At 45.8% G+C, this 17883-nt stretch overlaps 2 non-coding genes across 2 annotated transcripts; both read right to left on the bottom strand.

Annotated features, from left to right (window-relative positions):
- Window positions 1-215: 215 nt before the first annotated feature.
- Window positions 216-296, bottom strand: TRNAL-AAG (transfer RNA leucine (anticodon AAG)). The gene has a single exon. It is a non-coding gene; the product is annotated as a tRNA-Leu (tRNA).
- A 17506-nt stretch (window positions 297-17802) lies between these two features.
- On the bottom strand, window positions 17803-17883 carry TRNAL-AAG (transfer RNA leucine (anticodon AAG)). Its single transcript has one exon. It is a non-coding gene; the product is annotated as a tRNA-Leu (tRNA).

The following is a 17883-nucleotide window of genomic DNA, read 5'->3' as shown; positions in this document are numbered from 1 at the left end:
TTTCGCGGTCTCAAGGAAAATATAAGAGTTCTTTATTTGAAAATATAGATTTACTCGATTGTTAGTCTTTCACCTAAAAATCGAACAGTTTCTGGAGTCTCGGGGCCCCGGAAAAGAGCATGTGCCTCGGCCACCCCAGTTTTAATCAGGGTTTGCGGTGTCTGAAGTTGAAATTACCCCCCAAAAAAAAAAGGAAAAAAAAATGAAAATGAAAATGTTGAGAGTGGGATTTGAACCCACGCCCTTTCGGACCAGGACCTTAACCTGGCGCCTTAGACCAACTCGGCCATCTCAACGTTTTGATAATCTGCGGTCATGTAATAAATATATACAATGGAAAAACAGATCATCAAACTTTTAAATTCTTAGTTAATTTTTATTTATAACTTTGGATAATTAAAATTTAACTATTTTGTATATATATCTTGTAAAAATATTTTTTCAAAATCATTGCATTTGGTCTTATTGGTCAAAATTTGTAGCCAAAATACATTTTCGGTGAAAATAAAGTTGATTTTTCAGTCATTTCACTATGCAAATGCTCATAAAGAACGTCATCATATCAAACAAGTATTCATGTTAAAGGGTTTGAATAGCAAATAGACGAAAAACTAAACTTTTTTTTCTCACTGATTAACTGTTCGGATAGCAAATTTTGATCAAAATTAATTTTTATTTTGACATTGGGGAAAACGAAATATTTTGGATTCTGAATTACAGCAAAGCTTATATGCTTATTGACAGTTTGTCGCAGTTTTCATTTGGACTCGTAAACTATTGCACTTGTTATTGGTATCGTACTGTAATTTCGACAATTCCTCAACAGTCCTGTCCATATAAGGACACTCTATAATGACAACCCATTTTTGCGCTAGCAAGACGACAGGGAACCACAATGAGATTCGCTCATAATACCAAATTGAATTTCGGGATTAGGTATACGAGTGTTGCTCTTTCACAAGTCGTTCATCTTAAGATAACAAGAAACAGCTATTAGGGCTAATTACAATACAATTCACGTACAGGAAGCCCTTATTATAGCACATATGCAGTTCTATCGTAACTAAAATGGCAAAAGGACGAATTATACCAGACGATACAAGACTAAATGTAAATGGTCCACTACCACCCACATCACACCATGTTGTGCTTCATTATAGATGATCATAAATGGGGAAAATTGATTACATAATTAGTTTACGATGAAGAAGCAACTTTGCGGGAATATGAGAGGACCATGACAAAATCCTTTGCAGAGCCGCCAACAAAGGTCTTTACCTTCTTTGGAGTGGAAGAAGTGCGTAGCCACAAGTCCACCAAACTGCTGAGTTTAAGATGAGGCATCACTGCCTGTCCGTGGCACATTACTTGGACCTGCTTTACAAATCATATATTGTTCATAAGCTTGAAAATAATGAATCTTGTTCCGAGTATAAGTATTAGGATATTAGGTCCATTAGGGTTAGGTTATAAGATATGGCGGCTACCGTCTAGGGTTTAGTCTGTTAGGTGTTAAGATTATAGAAGGGGGAAACGATAATAAGGGAAATTGTATTATTGAGTTGTGATTTTTATGATAAGAATACATCTATTTATAGTACCGAAGTCTGAACCCTAACAGACTAAACCTTAGACGGTAGCCGCCATATCTTATAACCTAACCCTAATGGGCCTAATATCCTAATACCCTCCCGCAATCGTAAAGCAGTACGCAGTACGAACTTTACGATTGGAGAAATACAAAGAAAAAAATATAAAATGAAAAAAATGAAATCTCAATCTTCATCATCTTCGATCTTCATTCATCATCTTCTCGTCGTTAAAGGTAGGTAAGAAACGAGTATAAGACTCGTTAAAATTTCTCGAACAAGAACGTTAATTTTTTCGGACTTGTCGAAAGTATGAGTTAATTTGCAGGAACCCTAATCGAACCTGACAAATATCAATAAAACGGAAAATTATCCGTTAATTTCAAGATCTGGAGAACGTTAATTTTTTCGGACTCCAAATAAAACAAGTACCACCTTAGACAACGTTGAATGATTTTCATCGGATGTCAAAGAGAATAGGATTTTTTTTTCTTCCTTTATTTTTTGAGAAATCTGTCGATGCCATTGATTAGGGTAAACTCTAATTAATTGGCTAAAATCAAGGTGAGAAGAAGACAAGGTGTCGTACACCATTAGCGTTTTTTTTTTTTTTTTTTTTTTTTTTTTTTAATTTCTAAAGGAATTGTTGTAAAATTCCGCCGGTAAGCGCCATAACTTTTCGCTCACCGGCAAGAATGCGGAAGCGGTTTTCTAGAGTCCTCAAGAAAGAGGCTCTGATACCATGTTAGATTTTATAAGGGGAGAGATATAATACATAAACGATTCTTATTATTGATAATCATGTGTGACTTACATGATTATGGCGAAGGTATTTATAATACCTCTTGATGGGGCATATTCTGCACCACTGACCAAGTCAGCATATTGAGCAAGGTCAAAGATATCCATAGCAAGTCAACGGCTTAGGCAGCCTAGCCGATGCAGCCCATCGGCCTGTCAGCCTGGGTCTCGGCGTGGCAACTTGCCAGCCGGGGCACATACCCGCGTACTCACATCCAAGACCCCTCGGCGGTGAGTCAACAGGGCCCGCCGGCCTGCCATAGGTCCCTCGGCCGAGGGGTAGATCAGTCTTTCCACCTGCTAGCCACTTGGCCACTTGGCCACTACGTGACAAAAGGTGAAAGTCTATAAATACTCCTCAACCTTCATTGAGGAAATGATCCACAACTTAACCTAAGAAACACTGTTCATCTGGTATTATCTTCCTTATCTCTCTACTACACACATTTAGTCAAGTAACAACTTACCTCTCTAAGTTACTGACTTGAGCGTCGGAGTGAGTACGCTTGGCACAAAGCCAAGCCCTCAGTTCGTTCATTGTTGCAGGAGAGGCCGAGAGGAACGATAAAGACAAGAAGGGTTCAACCAAGGGCATCATTCTACAAGCAACGGGTGGTAACGAATATCTGCTCTGGAATTACACCCGGAACAATTGGCGCCGTCTGTGGGGATACGCTACTAGAAGCTAGTCACATTCATTCCCAAACAAAAAAAAAACAACAAAAACCCACCCAAAAAGCTAAGAAGATGTCGAAACAACAAGACGCAGTCGTGACCGACGAAACCGCATTCTACCAAGATGATACCTTCAACAATTCTGGAGTCGTGCAGCCCTCCACCGGCGGAGTAATCCAACCGGAGTTCGGGATGCCAATAATACCGACACGCGCCGCCGATAACAACCAGTCACCATCATGGGACATGTGGTTGACATAGCAAAACTGAAAATGGTCCTGGACCTAATTAGTAATACGCCTGCTCACACTGTCACGCCGACAAGAGCGGCGGAAACCATCCAGGAGACCAGGGCCCAAAATGTGACTCCGAGAAATTTGAACGGAGCACTAGGAGAAGCTGACCCAGTCAAGTCGCCGGGGGAGCCCAAAGTGGGCGTGGTAGACCTAAGTCCTTCCCGCGCTCATGGGAGGACAGCGTCCCCGCAGCACGAACGAGGCTTACCCCAAAGGAGCCAGAGGAGTCCGACTCAGCGGAGTTGGAGAAGGAGTCCGAGTCGAAGAAGGAGTCCTTCCCGCTACGAGGAGAGGAGCCGGATTAGGAATGCGAGGAGCCGATCGCCGCGTGTCGTTCGACACGTGGTCAGACAGCCCCTCAACGCCTACGTCCTAGAAGTCCAGGTGCCAACTAAGCTCAAGTTGCCACCCCTATCATACAAAGGAGATAGTGATCCAGCCGACCACGCTGAGGCTTTCGAGTCTTACATGTCGGTATGGGAGCAGCCCGATGAGGTCTGGTGCCGAGTTTTCCCAACAACTTTGCATGGGATGGCTCAAAGTTGGTACAAAGGGCTTCCCGACGGCTCGGTATACTATTACGCCGACCTAAGAGACGCCTTTCTAGCCCAGTACTCTTGCAACAAGAGAAGGGCCGTGGAGACATCGGACCTCCTAACTATCGAACAGGAGGGGGGCGAGTCTCTACGAAGCTATGTGAAGAGGTTCGATGGAAAGGTCCAGCAGATTCGAGAAATTAATCCCGAATCGGCGGCGGCCTTGCGGCGATGAAGGGCCTCCCAAGGGGAGACTTAAAAAATGAGCTCATCAAGTGCGGAGGCCTGAGCTTGGATGCCGCCAGGAGGATGGCCGACCAGGCCATCAAGGTAGAAGACTATCACAAGACCTGGGTAGGCCCTAGCGAGGCCAAGCACTCCGAAAAGAAGAGCCACCGGGAGGACAACCCCGATGACAGACGCCGTGAGAATAATAGGTCACGGTCGGACAAGTCTGCCAGGAAACAGAACTCGGCGGATGCCGGGGGGAGCTCGGGAACGTACTACAAAAAACGGTACGATGATCACACCCCCCTAGTCGTATCGGCCGCCGAGGTCTTCGCGTTGAGCAAGAACGAGGGCCAGAAGTGGGAAAGACCCCCTAGGCCGAGGAGTGACGGTGACACGAGCCAGTACTGTGAGTACCACGGCCACACCGGACACCTAACCAACGACTGCCGGCATCTGAAGAATGCCATTGAAGAACTGATCCGGAAGGGGAGCCTCGGCAAATATGTTGCCGGAGGCCAAAAACCGGATGTCGGCGGGTCAAATAGCATTCCGTCTTTGAACGGATAGGAGTAATCCATGTTGTCATCAGGGGCAACGGGAACGATGGGTCCGCTCATGGGCACAAACGGCACCTGGATGAACCATATCAGGCCATCAACTTTGTGCCCAACACAGCCACCCCCGCTCCCAACATCCCCGATATGACCATCGGGCGGGGAGGACTACGAGGGAGTCATCGCTCTTCACAAACGACCCACTTACAGTCCACCCGGACATAGCCAACCACTTGGTGAAGAGGTGCCGATTGACACGGCGCCTACACGAACGTTATGTACAGAGAATGCTTTCTCGGCCTCGAGGGTTGAAGATTTGAGCCCCCACCAACCCGTTGTACGCTTTTCCGGGGCCGGTCCGGTACCCCAGGGTCGGTCAGTTGCCGTGAGGTTCGGCGGGGAGGTGCGACCAAGAATGTTATGTCCGACCGTAGTCATCGACGGCACGTCCGCCTACAACGTTCTCATAGGTCGGGTCACTTTGAGCGAAATCGACGCTGTGATATCCATCCGGGCCCTGACATTGATATACATCTCGGACCGGGGGGGAGCACATAAACTCGTCTCGAAGAACGAGAAGGACCACGGCGTATGGGAGATACACACTAACGGCCCTTCCACGACGGATAGCTCGAAAGCCAAAGATCGTTATTTTTAGCCCGAACGGAGACGTGTTTGAGCACGCCTTGAAGCTTACCTCCTTGGCCTCAAACAACGAATCCGAGTACGAGGCGGTGATAACCGAGTCAAGCTAGCCAGAACCGCCGGGGCGGAGCATGTCGTGGTGAAAACAGATTCGCTCTTATTGACCAACCAGATCAAAGGAGAGTACAAGGTTCGGGACCATAGGACGACAAGGTATCTAGAGAGGGTGAGAGCCGGTGCTTCAAAATTAAAATCCTTCCAGATACAGCACACTCCCAGGTCCGAGAAAGACCGAACCATCAGCATGGTTGAAGGAGCGAGAGACAGAGGAGGTGGAGATTGATCCGAGCCGCACCGTAACCGTCGGTGTCAACAACTGGAACCAAAATTCGGGCCGAACTCCTGGACTGCTAAGGAAAAATAAGGACGTCTTCGCCTACTCGGCGGCCGAGATGCGGGCGTGAGCCGCGAGGTAATTACTCACAAGCTAAACGTACTTCCCACCGCTCGCCCCGTCAAGCAAAGGATGAGGAACTCCTCAGTCGAGAAAGATGAGGCCATCAAAGCCGAGGTAGATAAACTACTTACGGCGGGTTTTATTATGCCTTGCACTTATCCTGAGTGGCTAGCCAATGTTGTGATGGTAAGGAAATCATCGGGAGCATGGAGAATGTGTGTAGATTTTACCAATCTTAATCAAGCATGCCCCAAAGATTGTTATCCTTTGCCTCGAATAGATAGCTTAATCGACGCCACGGCAGGCTACACCATGCTGAGCCTGCTAGACGCCTTCTCGGGGTATCACCAGGTATTCATGGCCGAGGAGGACATGCCAAAATGCGCATTCATCACCGCTAACGGCACATACATGTACAAAATGATGCCGTTTGGTTTGAAAAACGCCGGCGCAACGTATACAAGACTGGTGGACAAAGTGTTCCAAAATCAAAAAGGGCGAAACATTGAGGCTTACGTCGACGATGCTATTGTGAAAAGCAAGTCTGACAGCGAGCACCTGGCCGATTTACACGAAACATTTTGTTCACTAAGGAAATACAAAATGAAGCTCAACCCAATGAAATGCAACTTCGGTGTCCGGGCAGGTAAATACCTCGGTGTACTTGTCAGTGCCAGAGGCATCGATGCAAATCCAGACAAAATCCAAGCAATCCTAGACCTGCCGGAACCAAGGAATCGAAAGGAGGTTATGATGCTGACCGGGAGAATGGCGGCTCTCGCCCGTTTCATCTCTCGGTCGGTACAAAGAGCACCCCATTCTTCAAAGTGTTGAAAGGGAATAAAGACTTCACCGGGAGAGGAACAGAGCACGGCTTTCAAGCAACCGAAAGCTCATCTTCGACTCTCCCAACTCTGTCCAGGCCGATCTTTGGGAGACGCTATACCTATACATTGCGATTACCTCGGCCACGGTCGGCGCGTGATCATCGGGAAGAAGACAAACAAAGAACACCCAATCTACTTTGTCGACCATACACTTTGTTGCCCGCCGAGAGAAATTACCCACTAATTGAAAAAGCAGCCTTCGCCGTCGTCGTTGCCACGAGGAAGTTAAAACCCTACTTCGACGCACACCCCGTGACGGTCCTAACCGATCAGCCATTGGAGAAAACTTTGGAAAAATTCGAACAATCCGGCAGACTCATCAAATGGGCAGTGGAACTTTCTGGTTTCGGCATTCAGTACAAACCAAGGCCTTCGATAAAAGGGCAAGCACTTGCAGATTTCTTGGCCGAATGCACATATCAAGAAGAGCCAAACCCAGGCATATGGGAGGTTTACACCGACGGCTCCTCCACGACGAACAGCTCAGGAGCTGGCATCCTTATCATCAGCCCAAACGGGGACGAGTTTGAGTACGCCTTGAAATTCACCTTCTCGGCCTCGAACAACGAATCCGAATACGAGGCGGTGATAACCGGTCGAGCTAGCTAGGGCTGCCGGAGCGAAACACATTGTCTTTGAAGACAGACTCATTGTTGGTTACTAACCAAATCAGAGGGGAGTTTGAGGCTCGGGACGACGGAATGATAAGGTACCTAGAGAGGGTAAAGGCCGACATAGCGAAATTGAAATCTTTCCAAATCCAATGCGTTCCCAGATCCGAGAACAACCGGGCCGACGCTCTCTCCAAACTTGCAAGCTCAACCATCAAGAATGTCACCAACCGTCTTTGGTAGATATCGAGAATGCGAAGAGCATCACCGAGACCGTCGGCATGGTGGGCAACATAGAGACCGAGACAACGTGGATGACTCCGATAATGAAATACAAACTTACCGGTGAATTGCCGGAGGACCGCAATCCCTCGGCCAAAATAAAAGGATCGCCGCCGGTACTTGGTGTTCGAAGGGGAACTACACGAAGATCCGTAATAAGACCACTCTTGAAGTGTGTCGGTCCGGTCCGACCGACGCAGAATCGAGCATCGACAGAGATTCATGAAGGCATCTGTGGACACCACATGGGGGCAAGAACACTAGCCCACAAAGCTCTCCGAGCTGGCTACTTCGCCCACCATGCTTCAAGATTCCAAACATAGACCAAGAAGTGCACGAACCGTCGATGCATGCCCCGGTGATACACGCACCCTCCAGAGACCTACAACCGGTGCTTAGTCCCCTTCCTTTCGCACCGTGGGGGATGGACATGCTAGGGCCGTTCCCAACGGCCTCCGGAGGAAGGAAGTTCTTGATCGTCGCCGTTGATTACTTCACCAAATGGGTTGAAGTCGAGTAGCGATCGATCGGCGAAGACCACAATGGCCGTCGAAAGGTAATCTGGGAAAACGTTATAACTCGCTTCGGATTACCCCAAGTTATTGTATTTGACCACGGCCGAGAGTTTTGGAGCGACTTGATAATGAACTGGTTAGAAGAGCTTGGCATCAAGTTTGCGTACTCCTCCGTCCGCCACCCACAGAGCAACGGCGGGGAGGAGGCGCCAACAAAACAATCCTCAACGGTTTGAAGAAGACAGTTGAAGACCTTAAGGGAAGGTGGGCCGATGAACTACCCGGTGTCTGTGGTCCCTTCGGACCACGGAAAAAGAAGCAACGGGTACACCCCTTCCACTTAGTCTACGGTTCCGAAGGCGATCCTACCAATTGAAGCGACGGTGCCAACATTCGAACGGCTACCTTTAACCCAAATTGAAAACGAGGAAGGCCTGAGAGCTTCCTTAGACCTGGTCGAAGAAAGCCGAGATACAGCACGCCTCAACTTGGCGGTATATCAAAACCGGATGAAAAGAGCCTACAACCGAAGAGTCCACAAGAGGGACCTAAAAGTGGGAGACCTAGTCCTAAGAAAGTCGGCTGCCACCAACAAAGGAAATATTCATGGTAAACTGACGGCCAACTGGGAGGGTCCCTACAAGGTGGTTGAATAGATGAGGCCGGGCACATACCGGCTGACAGACATGGGAGGTGTGCCTTTGATGAGCCATTGGAACACCGATAACTTAAGGAAATACTTTGTATAGCGGCGGAGGTGTCCAAACCCTTGTGGACACCCCAACGCGCGATCATAACAAGCAAATGAATCACCCAAGTTTTCCATCAAAGCGTTTGTCCTCTCCATAATTGCCACCAGGCGGTCACTAGAAGAACTGCTATCGAGCCATAACCCCGATTACCTCGGCCTTATCCGAGAGCGACGGGGACACAATGACCGATACGCTAGAAGAACTGCTGTCGAGCCATAACCCCGATTACCTCGGCCTTAGCCGAGAGCGACGGGGACACAATGACCGATACGCTAGAAGAACTGCTGTCGAGCCATAACCCCGATTACCTCGGCCTTAGCCGAGAGCGACGGGGACACAATGACCGATACGCTAGAAGAACTGCTATCGAGCCATAACCCCGATTACCTCGGCCTTAGCCGAGAGCGACGGGGACACAATGACCGATACGCTAGAAGAACTGCTATCGAGCCATAACCCCAATTACCTCGGCCTTAACCAAGAGCGACGGGGACGCAATGACCGATACGCTAGAAGAAATGCTAAAGACGTTACGCAGTTGAGATATGCATTTTAACTGACTCGGCCATGCCGACGGTAAAAACGAAGGCACTCAATTAATAACGCAAGAAGATAGGTAAAGGTTCGTGATCAAAGTCCCGGCCAAGCCGAGGACCAAAAAGATAAAACTCTATTGAAAATGATTGTAAGGAGAGTACAGACGACGGCCGTCCCCTTAGGGATAGCCTAAACTCTACCTACCAAAGCTTTACAAAAAGCTAGGAAACAAAAAACAAAAGGTTACAGACTAGGGATTTGAAGCGCCAAAAGATGGCAGGGAGAGAAGGCTCAATAATTGGCCCCCGAACAGCTAAAGCTATCCGAGACGCCGGGTGAGTTTGGTGACGACCGCCCGTCTCCCTATGCCTGTTGCTGCCCTCCATCAGCAGCAGCAGCATCTTCGGTGGCCGGCTCAGAAGAGGGCTCGACATTTTCAAGTGCCTTTAGCCCGTCACCCTCCTTCACCTTTGCATCATAGGCCGCCTTGGCCTCAGCTATCTGAGCCGCCTTCGCCGCCTCCGCCTTCTCTGCAGCCGCTGCCTCCGCAGCCTCAGCCATCTCGTCCAGAAGCTGGTCAAATTTATCCCACGGGAAATAGCCCTCGGGGACGAGTCTTTTTATCGCCTCCCTGGTCGCATCCTCGGCCTGGTCCCGGAATTGGGCGCACATTTTAGGGAGAAGATCATCTTGAAGCATTGCAATATCCTTCTCCTTTTGGGCAAGGGCAGCCTGCGCGTCCCTGAGCGCCTCCGCCTGGTTGTGGAACAGATCCTTCCACTTTTCCCCCTTGGCAACCACGGCGTCATAACCATCCTTGTACCTGTCCCGCTCCTCCATCATCTTGGCAGTGGCGGCATCAGCTTCCTCAACTTTGGCCCTCTCGGCCGCTAGCAACTTCTCAGTTTCTTCCACGCGCTTCTTAGCAGCGAAGAGATCCAGCTTAGCCTTCCCGGCTTCCCCCCTTGCGGCAGAGAGATCAAGTTTAAGCTTTGCGATCAGTGGCGCAGCTTGGGCCATGGTTTTCTCCTGCTCCGTGATGTAGGAGCCGGCTTGTTGGGTCCACTTCGCCAGCCTCTTATACAATTTCACACCCTCTGCCACAAGCTCGGAGGCAGGAATTTGCTGGAGTGAGGAGTCAACGATGACATTTCACACACACCCGCCTTCTCAATAGCCTTCTCAGTGCTTCCCTATTTGCCGTTCAGTGAGAGCGGCAGCTGCCGAAGGAGGATCTACAAAAAATTTACACAGAGCATCCATGTCACCATGCATTGACACATCAGAAAGCCGGTCATCTGGGATGTCCAACGAACCAGCTAAATCCGAACCACAAGTTAGATCCGTACCAGTCTGGACCCTCTTCGTTCGAGGGCCGGCTGAGTCAGTCTTCTCCCGAACGATGGAAGCGGACGGAGGCTCTTTTCTCTTCTTCGGAGGAGAAAGGACCTTAGCAACGGTCACCGCCCCATCAGCGATTTCGATGACCTCCACAGCTCTGAACCACCGGGGTCGAAGAGGTAGCCGCCCCGCCGCCGCCGCCAACCTCGGACGCCTTTCTTTGTTCTCTTTGGCACGCCCCGAGAACCCTTGCCTGGCGCCGCCGGATCCGGTGACTTGACTCCTTATCCATGAGATCGTTGGGAGACGGTCTACGATCACGCAAGTCGGCCGTAGGATGGATCTTTGTCTAACGACCTTCCCGTCCTTGTCAAGCCCTAACCTCTGCAAGGTCCTCTCGCATGCATCCTGGCCAAACCGGTCTGCAAGAAATCAAACAAAGGTTACATAAAAGTAAAACAAAGCTCTGAAACAAGAACATAACAGGCAAAGATGGGCCCCACACCGACCCCACTCACCCTGGGGCCGAGGGCCGGTATGAGGCCGACGTGGCGAGCGGCTCATCCTGAAGAATGATCCGAGTCGGGGCGACCATCCCTTCTCGATCATCATACAGACGCCCGCTTCTCATCCTCGATGAAGAGGGACCATCGAAGCGTCCATTTTAACTTTACCCCGGGCGGTACACTCCTCATACTCTTCCCGGTTCTCACACCGCAAGTAAACAGGGCTCGGAAAGATCGAGGCGGGGGTAGTCCTCCAGCACTTGAACATACACCCATCGCCGTTGCCAGTCTTTGCAAGAAGTAAGTTTGGACACGGAGACGAAGCCCGCTCCGCCGCACGCTATACCAACCCACTTTACCGGCGATTGACGGCCGTAGATGATGAAGGCGGCGGAATAAGTTGACTGTCGGGATCTCCCCCTAAAAAGACAGAGCCACACAAAGCCAACTATCGTCCTCATGGCCGGCGGATGTAGGGCCAAGCCACGCGACGTTCATAGCTTTGATGATGGCCATGACGTATTTATTCGGAGGAAACAAGACCCATACTCCAGTGCCTGAAGTACACGCCGGTGTGACCCGGTGGAGGGCAACAGACCGCCTGACCCTTCTTAGGGATAACGATCTTGTACCCCTCACCGAAGGAGAAATGGCCTCCGAAAAATGTTTCGCCGGAACAACTGGCGAACTTATGGGACCAAGCACGGTCAAGACCAGTCGTGCAGGGCTCGCCATGATCCGGGATAGACAGCCTCCTACCATCAGAAGGAGTCCCCTCATCCTCATCAGCATCGTCATCCTCATCCTCCCGTTCCTCCAAAATCGGTGGATCGACTACGGGAGAAGGAGACCTAGGGCCCCCAAACCTTATCGGGATGGCGTCTAGTATCCCCTCCACATCAAGACGCGACGGGGAACCCCCCGCCGCAGAAGTGCTAGTCCCGGCGTCAGCAGAAGACATAATAGCAATAATTATTTAACAAAATAAAAAGTGAAGAAATTTGTTTGTTTACCTTGAAGAAAAACACTCGCCGGAGTAACAACTCTGAGAAATAGAAGACAAAGAAGCCTTTGAAAGTTTAGAGAGGAAAATTTTGGAGAATGAAATTGGTGGCCAATTTCACGGAATAACTGCCCTATTTATAGGGAAAAGCCCATAAAGAAGGACCAATCAGCGAACAGCCCATGAAGCGTCAACCAATCAGCGTGCAGACACGTGTCGGGCATGCAACCACGGGATGTCAATCGTTGCAACAGTCGAACGTCAATCAATGCAACAGTGACCAAGCGTCTTCAACACGCCCATTCGTATCTCTCCGCCTATCCACCTTCCTCAACAAATTCCCAAGCATCTGTTCTCCGCCGGCCACATGATCAACCAAGCTAAGTAGCGCCGGCGGGGCAATCAAAAACAACCGGCTCTCTCAACCCTGGTCTCGGCCAGCGTCACTTTCTTTTCCACATCGGATGCCCTTTACGCATCCATGCGGAGGGGGGATATGGTACGGCCTAAGAAAAGACCAGGCCGAGGTAAAAGAAGCCGCCGCAGAAGAAGCCGATGCAGAAAATTTTTTACAAATTACTTGCGCAGAATATACGCTCAAACGTACATCGGAGCCCATACCACGGCATAGACTACGCTGGGGGCAAATTGATGGGGCATATTCTGCACCGCTGACCAAGTCAGCATATTGAGCAAGGTCAAAGATATCCATAGCAAGTCAACGGCTTAGGCAGCCTAGCCGATGCAGCCCATCGGCCTGTCAGCCTGGGTCTCGGCGTGGCAACTTGCCAGCCGGGGCACATACCCGCGTACTCACATCCAAGACCCCTCGGCGGTGAGTCAACAGGGCCCGCCGGCCTGCCATAGGTCCCTCGGCCGAGGGGTAGATCAGTCTTTCCACTTGCTAGCCACTTGGCCACTTGGCCACTACGTGACAAAAGGTGAAAGTCTATAAATACTCCTCAACCTTCATTGAGGAAATGATCCACAACTTAACCTAAGAAACACTGTTCATCTGGTATTATCTTCCTTATCTCTCTACTACACACATTTAGTCAAGTAACAACTTACCTCTCTAAGTTACTGACTTGAGCGTCGGAGTGAGTACGCTTGGCACAAAGCCAAGCCCTCAGTTCGTTCATTGTTGCAGGAGAGGCCGAGAGGAACGATAAAGACAAGAAGGGTTCAACCAAGGGCATCATTCTACAAGCAACGGGTGGTAACGAATATCTGCTCTGGAATTACACCCGGAACACCTCTCATCTTAGAATCTTAACCCTAATTTGGCTAACCCTAATAGTAGCCGGACCTAGTATATGCCCAATCTCCTAATACCCTCCCGCAATCGTAAAGGCAGTACGTAGTACGAACTTTACGATTGGAGAATTACAATAAAATCACAATCAATAAAAAAACGTCTTCATCTCGATCTTTCTTCGGAAAAGCTTCTCTTCTTCACAGGGTGGTAAGGGGTGCGTATAGGACTCGCCAGACAATTTTCATTGCGTAACTCGCCAGTTTTAAACTCTAATTAATTGGCTAAAATCAAGGTGAGAAGAAGACAAGGTGTCGTACACCATTAGAGTTTTTTTTTTTTTTTGATTTTTTTATTTCTAAAGGAATTGTTGTAAAATCCCGCCGGTAAGCGCCATAACTTTTCGCTCACCGGCAAGAATGCGGAAGCGGTTTTCTAGAGTCCTCAAGAAAGAGGCTCTGATACCATGTTAGATTTTATAAGGGGAGAGATATAATACATAAACGATTCTTATTATTGATAATCATGTGTGACTTACATGATTATGGCGAAGGTATTTATAATACCTCTCATCTTAGAATCTTAACCCTAATTTGGCTAACCCTAATAGTAGCCGGGCCTAGTATATGCCCAATCTCCTAATACCCTCCCGCAATCGTAAAGGCAGTACGTAGTACGAACTTTACGATTGGAGAATTACAATAAAATCACAATCAATAAAAAAACGTCTTCATCTCGATCTTTCTTCGGAAAAGCTTCTCTTCTTCACAGGGTGGTAAGGGGTGCATATAGGACTCGCCAGACAATTTTCATTGCGTAACTCGCCAGTTTTAAACTCTAATTAATTGGCTAAAATCAAGGTGAGAAGAAGACAAGGTGTCGTACACCATTAGAGTTTTTTTTTTTTGATTTTTTTATTTCTAAAGGAATTGTTGTAAAATCCCGCCGGTAAGCGTCATAACTTTTCGCTCACCGGCAAGAATGCGGAAGCGGTTTTCTAGAGTCCTCAAGAAAGAGGCTCTGATACCATGTTAGATTTTATAAGGGGAGAGATATAATACATAAACGATTCTTATTATTGATAATCATGTGTGACTTACATGATTATGGCGAAGGTATTTATAATACCTCTCATCTTAGAATCTTAACCCTATTTTGGCTAACCCTAATAGTAGCCGGGCCTAGTATATGCCCAATCTCCTAATACCCTCCCGCAATCGTAAAGGCAGTACGTAGTACGAACTTTACGATTGGAGAATTACAATAAAATCACAATCAATAAAAAAACGTCTTCATCTCGATCTTTCTTCGGAAAAGCTTCTCTTCTTCACAGGGTGGTAAGGGGTGCGTATAGGACTCGCCAGACAATTTTCATTGCGTAACTCGCCAGTTTTTTAGTGCGTATTGGTCTCGCCAGACAATTTTCTTGCGTAACTCGCCAGTTTTTTTTTTCTCTTTTCTTTTGTACCACCTTGGTCAAAAATTGAAAATTTTCTTGTAGAGCAATCTCGATAAAAGGAGAAAGAACATTATTAGAAGCTTTTTTTTTTTTTTTTTAAACTAAGAAAACCCCCAATGTAAAGCCATGGATGGCATGATGATGACAGTGGAAATACGTTTCTCCTTTTTTTTTTTTTTTTTTTTTTTTTTTTTTGAATTCAAAGACAGAAATTATTATTTATGGTTGAAAATCCTACCGGTAGGTGTAAATTTCCGGTCACCCACCGGTAAGAATGCGGAAGCGGTTTATAAATTTTCCGGTCACCCACCGGTAAGAATGCGGAAGCGGTTTATAGAGACCTCAAGAACGAGGCTCTGATACCATGTTAAGATTATAGAAGGGGGAAACGATAATAAGGGAAATTGTATTATTGAGTTGTGATTTTTATGATAAGAATACATCTATTTATAGTACCGAAGTCTGAACCCAAACAGACTAAACCCTAGACGGTAGCCGCCATATCTTATCACCTAACCCTAATGGGCCTAATATCCTAATAATAAGTCCACTTAATCCTCTCGTGAAACAAAAGAAACTAAGCCATCATCGTAAAAACAAGGATATGGCCTTTTAGCTCCTTATATCAACATTATTGCTGATCCCAAATATTTTGGGACTAAAGCTTTGTTGTTGTTGTAAGTACTAATTATTAAGGCTTAACAAATGAGCATGCTAGATCAGTTATTCACTAGCCCCACTGCTCGTAATTAATCGTCATTTTCTTTTCTATATATTTTATATTTTCCAAAATCTTATCCTTTACGTGAAATAATTTCATGAACTAAATACACGGTATTACTACCCTTTTAAAATTCTATTATTAGTGTTTAATTTCATTTAAGTATTTACAGAATTTGTTTGTAAATTAGTAAATTAAATAAATATTTTCTTTTCCATATATTTTATATTTTCCTAAAGAAATATATTATATGATCTTTAATACTCATTTGTCGATTAAGTAGTTCTGTAAAACATCTTCTATATACAACAAAGTTATAGTAGCAACAATAGTGAATTAATGCCTTTAAAAACAAGTAGTGAATTAGTGACAATACAATTTTTTTTTTTGTTTTTAACTTCATTTATTCATCTTCGTTCTTAATTTCTTATGTATTCAATTTTTTTTATTTCGAATACATATAAATAATACTACTCCATATGAAATATCTTGAAATTATTAACTTATAATTAATGCGTATTTTTTTATTGTAGTTTTTTTTAGTTAATTAAATTTAAAGCTAATGGAATATGGATGGATTTTTAAAGGGAATAAATATTTTAAATTAATGCAATATAATAATAAATTGGATAATCCATGTCATATTAGTTTGCCAAGTCACATTGTTATTGCGTACGTGGCTTTTTTTCATCCCATGTGGCATTGTCTACGTGACATTTTAAGGCTAGCCTTTTAATAATATTTATAGATAATAAATTAAAATAATAGACTAGAAAATAACCCGACCCCGAAACGACACAGCCTGATTTTTTACAAACCCATACTGTCCCGACTTAAGCCCATCCTAATTGACCCGCTTATAAGTCTATCCATAACATGTCTAAACCGGATCACCCAAAAGGCCAAAACAATTGTATAATTTCGAACCTGGAAAAAAAAAAAGATTCTTAAACTTCATTACCCGCCAATCCGCCATACTAGACACAAAAGGCGCGTAAAACTTCATAACTCCGGCTCTCATCAAAACATGAAAACCTTAAATTCTTAAAATACCGTCAAAATGTCTGCAATCCCAATTTCCCGCGAATACCAATTTCATTACACAGTAGTACAACAAATCAAAAGTCAAAATCAAAATCCCAAATTCCAACCAAAATCAAATATTTTCAAAATGAATCAAATTAAACCTCCATTTTCAATTTCCTTTCATTTCCCTCTATTATTCTCTTCTCCACTCTTCCTATATCTTCCCCCTCCCCATTTATTCATCCGTCATCCATCCATCGTTCGCTCTTTCGTTCATTTATTCATTCATTCATTTCGTTTCGTTCATTCGTTTAATCACTACAATTAACATGGAAGGATCAAAGTTCGTACTCAATGAAGAGGGAAACAATAATAATAATAATAATAAGGAGAACATCCCACCATTCAATTCTTCTTCATCAACCCAAGTAGGAGGAGTACAACAAACAAACCCACTTGCTCCAATTCACTCCAAACTCAAAAGGATCATCCGAACCCGAAAACATATCAAAAGAATACCTCTTCAAGATATCACCCATCTTTTCAATACTAATACTACTACTACTACTACTTCACATGCTCAATCAAGCTTCATCCTTTCTAATTCTATTGTGGATTTGTCGAATGTTAGAAAGCGAAAAGCTCTTCATGTTGCTGATGTTAAGCATAGAGCTGCTTCCAAGTCTCTTAGGATGAATTTTAGATGATCGATTTTATTTCAATGGGAGTTTATTTGAGTTTCATATAATTTTTTGTTTTTTAAAATTAGAAGTTAAATTAGTGATACAAGTATGAGATTTATGTATGTGACAATGCCACATTGATGTTATGTTCATCTATAGTCAATTGAGGAATAATAATACACACATTTTGATTGTAAAAAGTTTGATGTTTTTTTATTAGCGGATCCAAAACATTTTTTTCGCGGTCTCAAGGAAATTATAAGAGTTCTTCTTTATTTGAAAATATAAATTTACTCGATTGTTAGTCTTTTACCTAAAAATCGAACAGTTTCTGGAGTCTCGGGACCCGGAAAAGAGCATGTGCCTCGGCCACCCTAGTTTTAATCAGGGTTGCTGGTCTCTGAAGTTGAAATTACCCAAAAAAAAAAAGAAAAAGAAAATGTTGAGAGTGGGATTTGAACCCACGCCCTTTCGGACCAGGACCTTAACCTGGCGCCTTAGACCAACTCGGCCATCTCAAC

Source organism: Silene latifolia, chromosome 3 (assembly GCF_048544455.1).
Source record: "Silene latifolia isolate original U9 population chromosome 3, ASM4854445v1, whole genome shotgun sequence".
Classification (NCBI taxonomy): domain Eukaryota; kingdom Viridiplantae; phylum Streptophyta; class Magnoliopsida; order Caryophyllales; family Caryophyllaceae; genus Silene; species Silene latifolia.
This window is presented reverse-complemented; position numbering and strand designations above follow the sequence as displayed.